The 13,946-nt window shown below is 43.2% G+C and overlaps 1 non-coding gene across 1 annotated transcript; it reads left to right on the forward strand.

Moving 5' to 3' along the window:
• Positions 1-270: 270 nt before the first annotated feature.
• On the forward strand, positions 271-346 carry TRNAR-GCG (transfer RNA arginine (anticodon GCG)). Its single transcript has one exon. It is a non-coding gene; the product is annotated as a tRNA-Arg (tRNA).
• The last annotated feature ends 13,600 nt before the right edge of the window (positions 347-13,946 follow it).

The raw sequence follows: 13,946 nt of genomic DNA on the forward strand, positions 1-13,946 counted from the left end.
TGGCACAGTGGATCAAGCGTCAACCTGGAATGCTGAGGTCACCAGTTCGAAACTCTGGATTTGCCTGATTGGGGCATGTGTGGGAGTTGATGCTTCCTGCTCCTCCCTCCCTTCTCTCTCTCTCTATCTCTCTGTCTCTCTTCTCTAAAATGAATAAATAAAAATAATTAAAAAAATTATTGCCAGGAATAGCATCTGTGACTTCATGTCACATTTAATGAACTGGTTATCTAAAGGCTCTCTTTTTTTTAAAAAAAAAATTTATTTATTGCCCTGGCCAGTTGGCTCAGTGGTAGAGCGTCAGCCTGCGGTGCAGAAGTCCCGGGTTTGATTCCTGGCCAGGGCACACAGGAGAAGCACCCATCAGCTTCTCCACCCCTCCCCCTCTCCTTCCTCTCTGTCTCTCTCTCTTCCCCTCCCGCAGCCGAGGCTCCAATGGAGCAAAGATGGCCCAGGTGCTGGGGATGGCTCCTTGGCCTCTGCCCCAGGTGCTAGAATGGCTCTGGTTGCAACAGAGCGATGCCCCGGAGGGGCAGAGCATCGCCCCCTGGTGGGCAGTGCATCGCCCCTAGTGGGCGTGCCGGGTGGATCCCGGTTGGGTGCATGCGGGAGTCTGTCCGACTGTCTCTCCCCGTTTCCAGCTTCAGAAAAATACAAAAAAAAATTATTTATTCATTTTAGAGAGGAGAAAGAGAGAGAGAGAGAGAGAGAGAGAGAGAAACAGAGAGAGAGAGAGAGAGAGAAGGGGGAGGAGCAGAAGCATCAACTCCTATATGTGCCTTGCCAGGCAAGCCCAGGGTTTTGAACTGGCAACCTCAGCATTCCAGGTCTGCGCTCTATCTATTGCGCCACCATAGGTCAGGCCACCTATAGGCTCTTGCTCTGACTCCCCACCCTTTGCAAACATTTTCTCACTTTATTTGACTCGACTCTGGCTTCTAACTCTGTGTAGGTTCTCACCCTGGCCTCTGTGTGATGTTCCCCAGCTCCTGATACATTAGCTACCCCTGTGCCACCATTGACACATTTATCTCTCACAAGCCCTTCAAACTTTGGAAAACATTTCCTCTTGTCATCTCTTCTGAAGATGGCTAACATTTTAAGCTCTTATTACTGCCTTGGACAGGTAAGTAGACAAGGGCAGTTTCCTGAGAAGGGAGTGGAACTAACCTTGCATCTAAAGCAAGAGAGGGCTAGTGTGGAGATGAAGAGGAAGGCAGAGCTAAGCTTCGTGCACTGCAAAGATAAATACCATTTTGATTCAGAGTCAGGTGAATGAGAATAAATAACCCTGTACCTGATCAAAAGTTGGGACTAAGGAGGCACCACCTTAACCGTGGGATAGGGAGGAGGTGCCTGAAGTGGAGGAGACGGCAGCTGTTGGTTTCTGTCACTGTATAACAAATTATCCCTAACATCGTGGCTCAGACCAACAATAATTGATTTAGCCCAAGACTCTGCAGGTTGAGTAGGGCTCAGCAGGGGAAGCCTGTGGTTACTGAGTCACTGTCAGCTGGAGTGGCTCGACCAGGGCTCGGGGGCCACTTTTCACATGACTCAGTCACGTGGTTGGCAGGTTGTTGCTGGCGATTGACTGGGAGCTTAGTTGGGCCCAGGGTTGGGGGTCTTAGTTCCTTTCTGCTCGGGCCTCTGTATGCGGGTCCCTCCATGCTGCTTAAGTTCCAGGAGTGTCCCAGAAAATGAGACACAGCTGCATGGCCTTGGAGGACCTGGCCTTATGCAGCTATCACAAGGGGGATATAATAATTTGAAGACAATGATTAACCGATCAACTTGCCACATTCTATTTGTGACGTCAGTCACAGAGACCTATCCACATTTATTTTTTTAAATAATTTTATCCACATTTAAGGAGAGGGAACATAGACCTTTTTTCATGATGGTAGAAATGTCAAAATCACATTGTAAGAAGGGCGGGTGGGATGGGAGGTGCTGCTGGCCATTGTTAGGAAGCAGTCCTCTCCGAAGGCGGTGAGAGGATGCGCAGAAGAGGTTGTGAAGTGTCTTTCTGGTTTGGTTTCAGGATATGCGATTTCTGTCTTGAACAGCTTGTTAATCCTATGAAGAGATTAGCTGAGATTGGGGAAGCTCATGAAAAGGTAGTGTGTTGTTTTTTGTGTGTGTGATTTTTTTTTTTTACAGAGACAGAGAGAGAGTCAGAGAGAGGGATAGACAGGAATGGAGAGAGATAAGAAGCATCAATCATTAGTTTTTCATTGCGTGCTGCAACACCTTAGTTGTTCGTTGATTGCCTTCTCATATGTGCCTTGACCGTGGGCCTTCAACAGACCGAGTAACCCCTTGCTCAAGCCAGCGACCTTGGGCTCAAGCTGGTGAGCTTTTGCTCAAATCAGATGAGCCTGCGCTCAAGCTGGCGACCTCGGAGTCTCGAACCTGGGTCTTCTGCATCCCAGTCCAACGCTCTATCCACAGCGCCACTGCTTGGTCAGGCTGTGTGTGTTTTGTTTTAAGAGTATTGAAACCTTTCGTGATAAAGGTAGCCCAGTTAATACCTTATTCCTGCCCAGTTACAACTTTGGTACTATTAGGGCCACGTTTCTTCACTCTGGTCTGAGGGAAGCAGAATTCTCTTATGATCAGAAAGATGGCAGAAGAAGGCCTAAAGAATTTGTGTGGAATATCACCTGTGTGTATGCATCTAAGCCTTCCAGAAAATAGATGGTCCTATAGACCAGAGAGAGCTAAGAGATGCTGTATAGTAAGCCCTTAGCACCAATTCAATGCATGAGTGGATTTTGGTGTTGCCCTGCTGGAGCAGAGAGGAGCTCACACAGCAAACGTGGTGGGCTGGCAAGAGCTTTACAAGCTTTTACACATGCTAAACAGCCTGATGAGGTTGATTCTGGGCAAAAGAGGTCTTTGGTCAGAGCTGTTTCTCCTTTGTCTCCCTGACCCACCTCTACATGGATTTAGCAAGCTGTGGCTCTAGTAATATGGAGATGGGTGGGGGTTAAAATATTTTAAAATCATTAACTGTGTATATCTGTAAACATAACTTTCTTGTGTGTGCGTTTCAAATGTAGCAGAAAAAGATAATGTAAAGTATATTGGGTGAGAGAAGCATGCTGCCAGGGGAATGGTCAATGTTGAAAGAATCAGTGACCACAGGTTTATTTGTTTAAGGAACAGATAATGCTATGAAACAGCGACTGTGTTTCAGTGGGGGCAAATTAGCAGTCAGGGGTGTTCAATGTGTCTGTACCTGTAAGGGTACACACGGGGTTGGGATGAATATGTTGTATGTGGGATAAATATCACTTTAAATGTGTGGTGTTCTCGCTGGGTCTTACCTCCCTGAGAATGTATGACTGTGCTTTCTCCAGGCTGCAGTATGTCTCCCAGTGGGCTAACAAACTTAGAAATGTCATGCATCCTTTGAATACAAAGCAGTCTTATAAATTGTAACTTTCTTAAATTAGGTGTTAAATCACTAGCTTTACATTTTATCTAATTATGTTTGTCAGGCAGTCAGACATTATATTTACTGAGGGCTCACTCTGTGCCGGGTATTGGTTTAGATGTTGTGCGACGACAGAAGAATTTCCGAGTCTCTGCCCTCCAGAAGCCACAGGCTAATTTGGCAAGAAAATAACCATCCAGATAAATGCAAACATATATACACTGATGCGTATAAATCAGATAGTTTGAGGAATTGGTAAGTGCTAGGAAGACAATAAAAGTTAGTGATATCATAGGAGTTGGCTGGGGAAAGAAACAGTTTTAACTGAGGGCATCAAGGAATGTCTCCTGGTGGAGTGACAGCTGAGAAGAAAATGGCTAGTGGGAGATCTAGCTGAGAAGCATCCCAAGAAGATCTCCCTGGGATGAAGTTGGCAGCTTGGGGAGACAGAAAGGAGGCCAGTAGCTGGGGAGAGATGAGCAAAGGAGCAAGGAGGAGAAGGGTTTTGCGGAGATAGACAGGGGTGTAGTAACATTGGGAGTTTCAGCTACTGTTAGCAGTTTGGTTCTACTCTAATGGCAATGAGAACCTACTGGAGAGTTTTCAGCATGAAAGGTGCTATCTGCTTTGCAATTGAGGATGATCACTCTGGATGTGTGTGAAGAATAGGCTAGACCAGGGGTCCCCAAACTTTTTACACAGGGGGCCAGTTCACTGTCTCTCAGACCGTTGGAGGGCCAGACTATAAAAAAACTATGAACAAGTCCCTATGCACACTGCACATATCTTATTTTAAAGTAGAAAAACAAAATGGGAACAAATACAATATTTAAAATAAAGAACAAGTAAATTTAAATAAACAAACTGACCAGTATTTCAATGGGAACTATGCTCCTCTCACTGACCACCAATGAAAGAGGTGCCTCTTCCTGAAGTGCGGCGGGGGCCAGATAAATGGCCTCAGGGGGCCGCATGTGGCCCGCGGGCTGTAGTTTGGGGACCTCTGGGCTAGACCATGGAAGAGCATGTTGGGAAGCAGGAGGCTATTGCATTAGTCCAGATAAGAGGCACTTGTGTAGGATTGATGGTGAGTGGTGACTTGAATCCTGCTTTGTTGCAGAAGCTGAACCAATTAGATTTACATGAGGTTTGGATGTAAATTTTTAGAGGAAAGAACATGGATGACTATTTGTTTTATGGCCTGAGGAACTAAGTTGATTGCTTTCTGATAGGAAAAGATTTGGGAGAAACAGCTTAGGAGGTGGGCGTGGGAGTTAATGTTTGAGCAGGTTAAGTACCATGTGATGAGTAGACATCTAAGTGAAGGTGCTCATTTGACAGTTGGATGGTCTGGCTTAAGGTGGATATCAAGGCTGGAGTGATATATTTGAGATTTAATAAGCTAGGATTGGCCCTTAAACCAATGAAATTTGGTGATATTCACTTAGGGATAGAGGGGCAATAGAGAAAAGAACAAGAAGGCTAAGGACAAAACTCTGAGGTTCAGTAATGCTTATAAATATATCAGTGGATGAGGGGAGAGCAAAAAGACTGAGATGGAGCTCTGACTGAGGAAGGAAGAAGTCCAGGCAAGTGGGAAGCCCTGGGAACTGGGAGAAGATGGTATTTCTTCTTTTTTTCTTTTCTTTCCTTTTCTTTTCCATTCTTTTTCCTTCTTTTGTTTTCTTTTTTATGACTGAAAGTAACTGGTAGTCTTCTTTTTTTTTAATTTCTATTTTGAAATTAAATTTAATGGGGTGACATTGATCAATAAGAGTACATAGGTTTCAGGTGAATGTTCCTTTTTTTTTCTTTTAAAAATTTTTAGTGAGAGGAGGAGAGGCAGAGAGACAGACACCAGCATGCACCCTGACAGGGATCTATTAAGCAAGCCCTCTAGGAGGTGATACTCTGCCCATCTGGGGCATTGTTCCATTGCTCAACAACTGAGCCATTTTTTTAGCACCCGAAGTGGAGGCCATAGAGCCATCCTCAGTGCCCTGAAGCCAACTTGCTTGAGCCAATTGAGTCATGGCTGCAGGAAAGGAATAGAGAAAGTGTGTGTGTGTGTGTGTGTGTGTGTGTGTGTGTGAGAGAGAGAGAGAGAGAGAGAGAGAGAGAGAGAGAGAGAGAAAGAAGGGGTGGAGGATGGGTGGAGAAGCCAATGGTCACTCCTCCTGTGTGCCCTGACCAGGAATCAAACCCAGGACAACCACACACCAGGCCAACACTCTACCGCAGAGCCAACCAGCCAGAGCCTGAACATCTCTATACCATTTGAACTGTTGATTGTGTTGTGCACCCATCACCCAAAGTCAAATCACTTTCTGTCATCGTATATTTTTCCCTCTTCACTCCCCTCTCCCAACCCCCTCCCCCAGGTAACCACCATTTCACTTTCATCTATGTCCATGAGCCTCAAGAAAGACTTCATAGTCAACCTCACCCAATGAGGCTGAGAAGCCTCATGCAATGAGAACAGAGCATGAATAACTGGGTTTAATGGTATACATGTCTTAGATGACCTTGATAAAATCCATTTTAGTGAAGTGATGCTGGAAGAATAGGAGGGATAAGAGGATGCAAGTGTGGAATTTTTCAGAAGCATCAAATGAGGATGATCTGGGATGGATTCATGGTCAAGTGAAGTTTTATTATTTTCTAAATGGACAATATTAATGCCAGATCTGAGGAGATTGAGTGTATGAAGGGGGAGAGAGAGGATGCAGGAAACATTGATTTGATGATGTAAAGTATAATTGGTTTTATTTGATTGCATATCTTTTCACTCCCTGTTCTAAGGTTTTAGGTGAGGCCATCAAATAAGAGGGAAGATGTATTTTATGTGGACAGTCATAGTCATGACTGTTAATGTTGGATATTTACTTGAGTCTTAAGGATATAAACTGAAAATGAGGCTAGTAAACATTACTGTACATTTTTAAAAGAATGGTTTGATGCAGGGTTTGGCATATTTCTTCTGTAAAGGGAAAGATAAAGTATTTTTGGCTTTGTAAGTCACACAGTTTGTGTCACACTGTTCACCTCTGCCATTGTAGCATGACAGCAGTATGAGACAATACACAAATGAGCGAAGACAGTGACATTCCAACAGGACTTTATAAGCACAGGCAGGATGATAGTTTTGAGACTCCTGATTTAGCTGCCTGAGTGTGTATTGTGAAGGCAGAAAGATATATGGGTATTAGAAGAAATATCTTTTTTTCCAAATGAGTACAATGGAGTAAGAGATGTGCCTTGAGTGTGTTTACAGATGATTTAGATAAAGGTGTTGGACTATGGGCTCTAAATTGAACAAGGAGAGAAGTGAGAACTTGAGGTCAATGAGGTAAAATGCAAAAGGGGTAGGGTCAAGAATTCTAGGTCTCCAAAAGATTAGAGAATGGCAGAAATAATGGTACCAAAATCTTTTAGGAGGTAGAGGCTAGATAGAGAGGGGCCATGAAACCCCCTCTCTTTGTTCAGGAGTGGGATCATTACTGGTGGTAATAATAATAGGGAAGGGAAGATTTTTGGAGCAAAGGATATCAAGGCACTGAACAGAGAGAGGGTTTGTTAAATCAGCTATAAGAATTCTGAGAGTAATTATATAAGTAGTATTGGCAAGAAATATTGTAATCTATATTCTAAAATCTTTAATAAATGAGGAGAAATGGCCATGAGGTCAGCAGAGACCTCAGTGATGACCTGCGTTGAGGGTAAAGTCTGATTACTTGGACTTTAAAACAGCTATAGTTTCTGGAGGAGGAGCTTCAATGAGAATGAAGGACACAGTCCCCACTTCTGGGCACAGTGGTACATACCTGTGTGAGAGAAGGCAGCCATCACTACAGGGCTGCAGAATATTTGATGTGTATACTGGGCAAAGAGTTGGTCCATTCAATTAAGAAAGGGAAAGGAAATCAAGAAAGCCAAAGGGTAAAGCCCTTAGAGGATGGATTGATGATGCAGTCTGAGTTCCAGTGGTCACAGTGGCTGTTCTTTCTAAGCCAATGTTGCGGCTTTTGGAAGTACAAGACAGTGAACACATTGGTGGCCTCTTTCCTGGAAAAAGGTTATGTGGGTAGTATGGCAGTCAGGAGGACAGGGCAATAAAAGGACAACTGTCCATTCTATGATGCATGAAAATAAATGCTTTTAATTCTTTTTATTATAGGAACAATGGAAACCAAATTATACTTGTTCAGAAATTGAAATTGGAATGACTAGAAGCCTATTTAAATAATTATTTTAAAAATGCTTTTTTTTAAAGTTCATGTTTACTTAATTTTCCCCCCTTTATATTGAATTTATTTGGGTGACACTGGTTAATAAAATTATACAGGTTTCAGGTACACAATTCTTTTTTTTTTTTTTTTTTGTATTTTTCTGAAGCTGGAAATGGGGAGAGACAGTCAGACAGACTCCCGCATGCGCCCGACCAGGATCCACTGGCACGCCCACCAGGGGCGATGCTCTGCCCACCAGGGGGCGATGCTCTGCCCCTCTGGGGCGTCGCTCGGTCATGACCAGAGCCACTCTAGCGCCTGGGGCAGAGGCCAAGGGGCCATCCCCAGCGCCCGGGCCATCCTTGCTCCAATGGAGCCTTGGCTGCGGGAGGGGAAGAGAGAGACAGAGAGGAAGGAGGGGGTGGGGTGGAGAAGCAAATGGGTGCTTCTCCTGTGTGCCCTGGCTGGGAATCGAACCGGGTCCCCCACACGCCAGGCCGACGCTCTACCGCTGAGCCAACCGGCCAGGGCCAGGTACACAATTCTATAACACATTATCAGTCCATTTTATTGTATGTTCACTATCCCAAGTCAAGTCTCCATCTATCACTATTTATCCCCCCATACCTTCCTTTACCTCCTCCCTCTCCCCTCCCCTTGGCAATCACCACACTGTTGACTGTATCCATGAGGTTTTTATCTTTTTTGCTCAATCCATCCACTCCCCCAGCCTAGTCACCCCCACCACAGCTCTCAGCTGGTTCTCTATGTATGTCTGTTTCTATTTTGCTTGTTAGATCATTTTGTTCATTAGCTTCCACATATGAGTGAAATCATATGGCACTTGTCTTTCTCTGACTGGCTTATTTCACTTAGCATAATGCTCTCCAGGTCCATCCATGCTGTGACAAATGACACAATTTTCTTCTTTTTTATGGCTGCATGGTATTCCATTGTGTAAATGTGCTACAGTTTTTTTGGTTTGTTTGTTTTTTGTATTTTTCTGAAGTTAGAAGTGGGGAAGCAGTCAGACAGACTCCCACATATGCCCGACCGGGATCCACCCGACATGCCCACCAGGGGGTGATGCTCAGCCCATCTGGGACGTTGCTCTGTTGTGGCCAGAACCATTCTAGTGCCTGATGTGGAGGCCATGGAGCCATCCTCAGTGCCTGGGGCAACTTTGCTCCAATGAAGCCTTGGCTGCAGGAGGAGAAGAGAGAGATAGAGAGAAAGGAGAGGAGAAAGGGTGGAGAAGCAGATGGGCTCTTCTCCTGTGTGCTCTGACCGGGAATCAAACCCGGGACTTCCACACGCCGGGCCGACGCTCTATTGCTGAACCAATCGCCCAGGGCCTGTACTACAGATTTTTTATCTTCTTATCTAATGATGGACACTTGGGCTGCTTCCAAATCCTGGCTATTGTAAATAATGCTTAATTAATTTTTTAATGTCTTGAATTCAGGGTAATTGCTTTCATAAAACATTTCTGGAATGAGGTTGAAGATTTTACAACCTGTATTTTATCTCTCAGCCTTATTGTGGGGTAGGTCAGACTAGAGGGTAGCAGGGGCTTCCTGGCCATGTGGAGAAAAGTCAGCTAGATTGTTCATAGCTATAGTTTTTAGGATTTCTTTGAAGGAAAATTTTGTGTTTACAGAATAAAACACATTCTAGAAATGTCTTTGAGTTAAGAGGAAAATGTCTTTGTAGTAACAGACTAAATGTCTGTTAGTACCTGGTTCCTGAGGCTCACCTTTTTTTCCACAGAGAGAACAAATCCCTGGTAAACCCAGCAGAGTAAGATACCACAGGAGAGGTGTGCTCAGTGGCAGTTAGGTGGCAGCTTAGTGCATCATGAGATGGAAACTTGGTCTGTGTACTTATGAATGGATATGATTTAACTTGGTATTTCCTTTGCCCACAAAAAGGAAAATAAAGGAGAATCATCCCATATGAGAAAATGAGACTATTTGTGGATGCAACTTAGGCCATAGGACTAAAATTTTTAATTATATAACTATATTCTTCAGTTGGGCAATGGATTTCCGTATCCTTAGTGAGGTTAGGGAAAATTTTTATGAGTAGTTATTGTACCCTTCGATAGGATGTGGGTGAAGACACAGTGAGACTTAAAACTATGGCTGCCAAGCTGCAGGCTCTACTGGAAACACTGCTCTGGCTCTGATAGAAATTACTGAGAAGTACTGAGCCACTGTGATTATGTATGCATATATGTGTGTGTTTTCAGAATTTGAAAAAGATTCTAGAGTTGTGTCAAAGAAGATTGGAAACCAATTAAAATTATTTGGGGGAATGCATGAAGTCAATGAAGTCTGGAAGTGCTCCTGGTATGCAGGAGGAGGCAGTCTCTTCCTGCAGCTTCCTGGAATGCCTGTGATTAGTTTTCTGCAAAGAATAGAGGATGATGAATAGATTTCTAAGAAGTTGTCAACTTTTAGTAGTTTGAATTTCAAAAGATGTCAGAAATCTCCAATAAATGCTAAGAGAACTTTATGAAAGGTGTTCGAAGAATAGAAAGTTAGGCATAGAATTAAGTAGCAAAGGACTGATACATTAATTCAACAAGTACCATTTATTATACTTTTTTTCCTCATTTTTATCCAGGTGCCAAGCATCATCCTAGGGTTTGAGGGCAAAGTAGTAATCAAAAGAGAGACATCCCAATCCTCACAGAGCTCACATTATTGTAGAGAGAGTCAGACTGTAATCAAAGTGAAGAGGAGAAACATGATGTGTGCAGGTAAATGCTATGGATCGAACTACAGCCAGAAGATTGGGTAAGCAATGCTAGGGGGTGGGCAATGAAAGCTTTTTTTTTTTTTTTTAATTTAATTTAATTTAATTTATTTATTTTTAGAGAGGAGAGAGAGAGGGAGAGAGAGAGACAGAGAAGGAGAGAGAAGACAGAGAGACAAAGAGAGAGAAGGGGGAGGAGCTGGAAGCATCAACTCCCATTTGTGCCTTGACCAGGCAAGCCCAGGGTTTCGAACCTGTGACCTCAGCATTTCCAGGTCGACGCTTTATCCACTGTGCCACCACAGGTCAGGCCGAAACCTTTTTTTTTTTTTTTTTTTTTTTTTTTAAATAAAGTGGTCAGTGAAAGCTTTTCTGAGAAAGCATTTCAGCAACAATTCTCAAGTGGTGTATAAGAATGATGAAGACAGAGGGAATGGAAGATGCACAACCTGTGCCCCTGAAGTGTGTTTAAATACTCTTGTTCTGGCTAAAATATTGAGAATCGACTGTAGGCTGGTAAGAGAGCAAGCAGAAAGATCTGTTAACCCTTTGAGTAGTACGAACGTTCATGTACGTCCTCGTGCCTTCTGACCATCCAGAGTACGATCAATTTATTTTAAAAATGTGTAAGGCAACATTAAGAAAAAGAAAATATATGTTCTTCTTGTTTCCATAAATTGGTTATCAAACAAACATGATTTTAAGTTAATAAAACTGTAACTGTAACTAATTTCATTTTTTGAAAAAAAAAAAACTCACTCCCCAGGGGTCAATGAGCATGAAAAACACTCATTACTCAAAGGGTTAAGGTACTGTCAGGATTTTCCAGGTGAGACAGGATTACTTGGAGCAGGGCGGTAACAATAAATATGGGAGGAGGTGTCAGAGTCTGAATATATTTTCAAGAAAGGCTAACAGGATTTGCTGACAGATTGAGTGTGGGGAGTAAGAGAGGCATTAAGGATGGGGCTAAGCTCTGGGTCTGAACTACTTAGTGGAAGGATGGAATTGCCTTTAGTTATGTTGGTGCAGACTCTAGGGGGCAGGGAAGGTCAGAACTTCTGTTTCATACTTGCTAAATTTGAGCTGACTCTTAGGTATCCACATAATGAGGTCAAGTGGCCACTGGGTGCATGAGCCTGGACATCAAAGAAGTCTAGTCTTGGGCTGTATATATGGGTGTCGTCATCATAATGATAGTATCTAAATCCATGACACTGGATGAGAATGCTAAAGGTGTGAGATAAGAAAAGAAGGCAAAGTAAAATGAAGACTGAAAACTGACTGTTGTCTCTGTTGTCTTTAGCAACCTGGAAGTCACTGGTGATATTGAACAAGAGTGGTGGAGATGGAAAAACCTGCCTGCAATGGGTTCAAAAAAGAACTGGAGGTGAGGCATTAGAAGCAGCAAGTAAATATAATTCTTTTTATCCATTTCATTAAAAAGGTCAAGCAGAGAAGTGGAGTGGTCATTGCAAGAAGAAGCAGATTATAGGTAGTTATTTATTTTTTAATATGGAAAAAACCACATTATTTCTGTGAATAATCCATTAGTGAGAGAGGAGTGATGAGGCAGAGAGGAGTAGTGAGTAGGCGAGAAGGGCTAAACTGTAGTGCAGAAGTAAAGTGGTTGCCTCCGGCTAGAAATTAGAGCAGATAGTTCAATAGATTAGGGAAGACTATGTGCTTGGTTCTTGATTCTGGGTAGTGCGTAGAGGTAACCAGTTTATTTCATGTGCCTTCTGATATCTTCTGTTGGACTTAGGAGAAGAGTGCAGACAATGAGAAGCTAGCTAAATCTGAACACTTCAGTGAGCTCTGGGTCAGAGTAGATCTGATCCGAGAGGCTTCAAAATCAGACCATGGGGCCCTGGCCGGTTGGCTCAGCGGTAGAGCGTCGGCCTGGCGTGCGGGGGACCCGGGTTCGATTCCCGGCCAGGGCACACAGGAGAAGCGCCCATTTGCTTCTCCACCCCCCCCTCCTTCCTCTCTGTCTCTCTCTTCCCCTCCCGCAGCCGAGGCTCCATTGGAGCAAAGATGGCCCGGGCACTGGGGATGGCTCCTTGGCTTCTGCCCCAGGCGCTAGAGTGGCTCTGGTCGCAGCAGAGCGACGCCCTGGAGGGGCAGAGCATCGCCCCCTGGTGGGCAGAGCATCGCCCCTGGTGAGCGTGCCGGTGGATCCTGGTCGGGCGCATGCGGGAGTCTGTCTGACTGTCTCTCCCCGTTTCCAGCTTCAGAAAAAAAAAAATCAGACCATGGGGTTGGTAAGACTTCTCTGCAGTCTCCTTTTGTCCCCAATGCCGCCTCACCCACCCCCATACAAGACCCTATCAGTGACATAGGTCCTTGTGTCCTGGTGCCCATTTCTACATTATTTATATTATGTATTCTTGGGCCCTGAAAGCATAGACAGAAATTAACCCTGGGATAGGGAAGAGAGCTGCTATTTAGAAAGTGCCTGTGAGTACCTGTGTAAATAATTGGCTGGTGAAGTTTATTTTTTATTTTTTATTCTCATTTACTTTCTTTCTCTTTTGATTAAATTAAGTTTAATGGGGTGACATTGGTTCATAAGAACAAATAGGTTTCAGATAAATATCTATATTGCATTTGAATTGTTGATTGTGTTGTGTGCCTGTCACTCAAAGTCAAATTATTTTCTGGCACAGTATATTTGTCCCTCTTTATTACCTTCCCCCATGCCTCCCTCTGATAACCACTTCACTTTTATCTATGTTCATGAGTTTCAGTTTATATCTCACCTATGTTTGAAATCATACAGTTCTTAGCTTTCTCTGATTTACTTATTTCACTGAGTATAGTATTCTCAAGGTCCATCCATGTTGTTGTTAATGGTAATATGTCATCATTTTTTATGGCTGAGTATTATTCCATTGTATATATGTACCACATCTTCTTTATCCAGTCCTCCATCCAGACACTTTTGTTGTTTCTGTGTCTTGGCAACTGTGAATAAGGCTGTGATGCACAGGGGGGCTACATATGTCTTTGTGTACCAAAATATTCAAATTTTTGGGATAGATACCCAATAGAGAGATTTCTGGGTCATATGGTGGTTCTATTTTTAATTTTTTGAGGAACCATCATACTTTCTACCATAATGGTTGTACTATGTTAAATTTCCACCAACAGTGAATGAGGGTTCCTTGTTCTTCACAGCCTCTCCAGCACTTGTTATTACCTGTCTTGTTGATAATAGCTAATCTAACAGGTATGAGGTGGTATCTCATTGTAGTTTTGATTTGCATTTATCTAATAGCTAGTGAAGATGAACATCTTTTCATATATCTATTGGCCATTTGTATTTTTCCTTGGGAGAAGTGTGTTCATGTCTTCTCTCCATTTTTTATTAGATGGTTTGCTGTTGAATTTTGTGAGTTTTTAAAATATATTTTGGATATTAGCCCCTTATGTGAGCTATTGTTCAAAAACATCATCTCCCATTTGTTTTTTGTTTTGTTGTCAGTTTCTTCTGCTGTGCAAAATCTTCTTAG

Source organism: Saccopteryx leptura, chromosome 9, assembly GCF_036850995.1.
Source record: "Saccopteryx leptura isolate mSacLep1 chromosome 9, mSacLep1_pri_phased_curated, whole genome shotgun sequence".
NCBI classification, from domain to species: Eukaryota; Metazoa; Chordata; class Mammalia; order Chiroptera; family Emballonuridae; genus Saccopteryx; species Saccopteryx leptura.